The sequence below is a fragment of the Colobus angolensis genome, unplaced genomic scaffold (genome assembly GCF_000951035.1).
Source record: "Colobus angolensis palliatus isolate OR3802 unplaced genomic scaffold, Cang.pa_1.0 Scaffold160, whole genome shotgun sequence".
In the NCBI taxonomy this organism is placed as follows: Eukaryota; Metazoa; Chordata; class Mammalia; order Primates; family Cercopithecidae; genus Colobus; species Colobus angolensis.
Window position 1 is genome coordinate 3,246,458 of NW_012114711.1, and position 5,372 is coordinate 3,251,829.

The 5,372-nt window shown below is 37.5% G+C and overlaps 1 long non-coding RNA gene across 1 annotated transcript in view; it reads left to right on the forward strand.

Moving 5' to 3' along the window:
- The first annotated feature begins 2,106 nt into the window (after positions 1-2,106).
- Positions 2,107-5,372, forward strand: part of LOC105508363 — a 17,097-nt gene continuing 13,831 nt past the window's right edge. The window contains exon 1 of the long non-coding RNA XR_001001247.1: positions 2,107-2,167. This is a non-coding gene — a long non-coding RNA (uncharacterized LOC105508363). The remainder of the gene's footprint in view (positions 2,168-5,372) is intronic.

Here is a 5,372-nt window from a genome sequence, read left to right on the forward strand (position 1 = left end):
TAGGAGCTCAGCAGTTATTGTTGAATGAATGAATGAATGAATGACTTCTGCTTTACACTGTGTATTTCTCTTAAGTTAAAAATTAAAGACACTGACTGGGCATGGAAGCTCATGCTTGTAATCCCAGCACTTTGGGAGGCTGAGGCCAGCAGATCATTTGAGGTCAAGAGTTCAAGACCAGCCTGGCCAACATGGTGAAACCCTGTCTCTACTAAAAATACAAAAATTAGCTGGATGTGGTGGCACCTGCCTGTAGTCCCAGCTACTCGGAAGGCTGAGGCACGACAATCGATGGAACCTGAGAGGTGGAGGCTACAGTGAGCTGAGGTTGTACTACTGCACTCTAGCCTGGGCAACAGAGTGATACTCTGTCTCAATAATCAATCAATCAATCAATAAAATAAAAATAGAAGACACTGGGGCAGGCGTGGTGGCTTAAGCCTGTAATCCCAGGACTTTGGGAGGCCAAGGAGGTTGGATCACTTTAGGTAGGGAGTTCAAGACCAACATGACCAACGTGGAGAAATCCCATCTCTACTAAAAATACAAAATTAGCTGGGTGTGGTGGTGCATGCCTATAATCCCAGCTACTCGGGAGACTGAGGCAGGAGAATCGCTTGAACCCAGGAGGCGGAGGTTGTGGTGAGCCGAGACTGTGTCATTGCACTCCAGCCTAAGCAACAAGAACAAAAGTCCATCTCAAAATAAATAAATTTAAAAAAAAAACAAAAAAATGAAGACACTGCATTTGTGTGCTACTCATAAAATTAAAATCAACCAACGAATCTGCCTACCTGACAAATGACCAAAAAAAAAAAAAAAAAAAATACTAGCAAAGCTCTGGAAACAAGCACTTTGAATTGAAGCAAGGTATCAATAGACTAAATATTGAATCTTAGAAATGATTTTACTCCAAATAGATTAAATTTTTTATTCTTTTTGTTAAAAATGAGCAACACAAATGTATGCTACATTTTCTCTCATGTAAAGATTGAAGAGAAGTTTGTTAATCCGAAGCCAATAGGAAGCTCACAAGTAATTCCACAGTGTATCATCCAGAAACATTTTCTGCATACGGTAAAACTAGTGCTCACAGACATAAATACAAAGCAACCACATTACACCGATTACAATTGAGCCATAACTTCTATGAGCTTTAATACAACTACTTTTTTAATGCTGCTTTTTGTCTCCTTGTTTACAAGACAAGGAGATTTCTAATTTTACTATTTGATGCTTACTTACACATTTAGGGAAAGGAGTTTTATAGAGACATAAAAGTAGACATGGAGATTACTTCATTTTTAACTGGTTTTGAAAATATGTATAATAGAGCACATTTTTTATTTAGAAATAACAAACAGGTTGGTAAAAACGAGAGATCATTATCTCTTAGTGTGTTCACCATGATCTTGTTAACTAGAAAGAACTGCAAGAGAAGAAAGAACATTTAGGGACCCAGGGAAGTGTGCATATCTAGTATTTTCCTCATGTTGAAAGCAAAAGGCAGGTCTTCAGAATTCACTTTCATCCAGGTTTATAAAATTCAGGCAAAGAACATTGGACCTCTGCTGGATTATTCTGGGAAAAATACAGATTTTTTTTTTTTAACTATTAAAGGAGAATGGAAGAATAGAGTGGCAAAGAGACAGAGGAATGTAAAAAGAAAAGAAAAGAGGAAAAAAGGAAAGAAGGAAGAAAAGAAGAGAGAGAAGAAAAAAATAGAGAGGGAAGAAAATATATACTGAATGAAATAGATTACATTTGCATTGTTGCTGGGAATATTTAATTTAGTCTGGTACACACAGACCTCAAATTTTTCTATTTTATATTATTTTCTCAACTCAAATCTGAAAATGGTCCCTAGAATAGAAACCATTTAACTTTCGGCCTTTCTCTGGCACTAAAGTGACACTCGACTAATAGACAATTACAACCACTTTAATGGATGACTGAGTTATCATCATCCTATGAAAGTTAATTTTGGTTTTGAAAATTTAACAAGGTTTCTGCAACCTTAATTAGTTATTCATTAATACTGTTTAAGGTGATGAATGCCTTCCAACAAGTAAAATATGAGTTTAAATTTGCATTCACCCTTTGAAGGGTTACACATTTCCTGAGAGTATCTACATATTCATAGGCAACATCGATGTGAATGCGACAAGCAAGTATTAAAAGGAATGGAAACTCACAGCGGCCGGGCCAATGACTGACAGTTTTCTTGGCATTACAGTTAATAAGGAAACTTCTATCCTGTCTTTGGAGTTCTTCATCTCAACATGACTAATTGCTTCATCCTCAAAGTCTCTTTTTCCAATACCCTGCTTCTCATTCTGAGCCCTGGAGGAATCACACATCCAAAGTGCTCCCTCTCTCATAAGTTCCCATGTGCTCTTAACATAGTGACGACCTGAGAGTTTCAGGAGAGAGTCCGAGGTGGAAGAGGTGCAAATACTCTAAACAGCCCTATTACCTCTTCTACTCTCCACTTCTCCTCCATAGCATGTTTCCTAACTACTTCCAAAAGGCTGAAACATTGGTGGACGGAACAGAGTTTAACCTTCACATCAAGATCTGTTGATGCCATCCTAAAATATCCTTAAATCCGTCTCATTTTCTCTGCCATCCTACAGTCTAAGTCACTGTCTTCTGTCACCTGAATCACAGCCATACACATCAAACTGGTCTCTCTCTAATCATGCCCCCTTCAGACTATTTCAGGAGCTTTGGAGCAACACTTTTTGGGGTTCAGATCTTGGATATGTCTTTCATTAGCTGTTGATCATGGACAAGTTAGTCTACTTTTGTGATCCACAGCTTTGTCATCTTAAAATGGGATGAGCCTATCTCATAGATGTATTTCAAGCAAGACACACTCACATAATTAGTATATAACTTGACCATAGAAGTTGCTCAAAATTAGTTATTTATGTATTGTCTTTTAGGTAGATATTACTCAAAAAACGTACAAACTGGATATGTAAAAATGTTGTAATTAACTCAAATTCAAAATAGAACCATTTTAGTCTCTTATGAATGGTACAAACTAAGAATTATGGAGATTGGGAGGATAGATAGAGATATCTTTTTCTGGAAGTGAGAAGATCTCCCAAAGAAAGCAAACACTGATGCATTTGTGCTTTTTTTAATTTACATTTTTGCTAAGTTTAGAAAAGAGTTAAAGAGTAACAGTGCTCCCTAATGGATAAAACAAAATTATTTATCTGTTAGGATAAAGAATTCTTTACCCACAAAACTGGAGAAACCATTTATCCCTTGAGACTTTATTCTATACATTAAAAATGATTTGTGTTGGGGGAGTGTCTGTACACACACATTTTAGTTTGGATGAAAAGCAGCAAAGTTAATTTCTTCATTAGAAACTTCTGTTTGGAGGTAGGAATTCTACACAGTCTCTGTTATTGTAGAATGCTCCACTGGTTTGTTTGCCTATATTCCCTGTGAGTTTACGGTGCTAGGAGAAATTTCCTGCTCTCAGATCTGCCTTTCTTTAGTTGGAATTCAAAGCACTAATAAACCCTTTCTTTGCCTTTATTTTTCTCAGTTCAGCACTTGATATCTTCCTTGGTAACATTATTCCCTTTCTTTTAGGATGCCTCTACTTTCAGTCCAAGTACTTTGATAGGATAGTTCATTACTACTCTCTCTTCCTTATATAGCCATAGTGATTGGCTCCGAAATGGATGCAGAACCAAATAGACAATCACAATACTTTTCAGAGACTTCAGAGATGGCTACATGGGCAGAGTTGTTTTCTTTCTAGCGTTTAAACTGGGATAATTTCAACTGGGGAAAAATAGTTTCTATGACTGCACCTATATGGCTTGACAGTTTCACAATGCAAAAGGATAACATAGAAAGAAGGTGAAGCCAGGCATGATAACTCATACCAGTAATTTCAGAAATTTGGAAGGCCAAGAGAGAAGGATCACTTGAGTCTAGGAGTTTGAGACCAGCCTGGCAAACATAGCAAAACCTCGTGTCTAAAAAAAAAAAAAAAAAAAATGACTTGGGTTTGGTGGCTCACATCTGTAGTCCCATAGTCCCAGTTATTTGGGAGGCTCACACAAGAGGAATGCTTGAGCCCAAGAGTTTGAAGCTGCAGTGAGCTGTGATCTTGCCACTGCACTCCAGTTTGGGCAACAGCATGAGGCCTTGTCTCTAAAACCAAATAAACAAACAAACGAAGAAGGTGCATGCAACGATGAAGAAATAAAAAGAAAAGAGAAACATAATTAAAACTTTAAAAATTATTTTTTTTAATTTCTAACCCCTGAATTTTTAGTTATAAGTAAGGTAAGGTATTCCTTTCATTTAAGCTAGTCTGACTTGAATTTTTAACACTGACATACCTGAGTTCTCACTAATGAACATTTCTTTTTATCAATATTATTTAAAAAAATTTTTTTTACAGGCTGGGCATGGTGGCTCATGCTTGTAATCCCTGCATTTTTTGGAAGCCTAGGTGGGAGGATCACTTGAGCCCAGGAATTCAAGACCAGCCTAGGCAACATAGTGAAACTCTGTCTCCACAAAAAATAAAATAAAATAAAAATTAGCTGGGTATGGTGGTGCCCACCTGTAGTGCCAGCTATGTGGGAGGTTGAAGTGGGAGGATCACTTGAGACTGGGAGGTAGAGGTTGCCGTGAGCTGAGATCACACCACTGCATTCCAGGCATTATATTAACAAAAGGCAAAATATTCTTAAATTTGAGTTTGTGTGTAGGTTATTGTAGCTGAAATCATATAGTTGATGACTGATTTACCCTTTTACTCTGCATGCACTTCTCTTGCTGGAGTATCCTTCTTGTTAGAAGAGAGCAGATTGGGACTTAATGAGAATATTGCCTCAGAAAAATTGTATTTAGTGAAAGTAACATCATTCTGTATCTAATGAACAAAGCAGGGAGAACCATTTACCTGGCTTTTCAAGACATTGTAAGTCAAGAAAAATTAGGAGTAGGTAAAGAAATCATGACTCCATGTGAATGTTAGCTAGGAGGCAAAGGAAAATTAATGTCATAGATGACATTCCTCTGAAGGCACAGGGATAGATGAACATGCTGAGAGCACTGGAAAAGCCTTTGTGATTGATGTGGAGCAGAGACACCATCAAATCTCAAATCACAAAAGCCTGATGTACAAAGACACCTGGGCATTCTAGTGACCCAGGGTTCCCTGCCACAAGAAGTGCTGTTGGATCTCTTAGAATCAATAATTGGCGCTGAGAACACTGGCATCCCATCTCCTGCAGTTTCAGTCTGTTCTTTGAGCATGTTATGATGGATAGAGCTCATGTGGATGAATCCATTAGACAAAAATGAAGTGCTTAACCATCTTTTTTTTT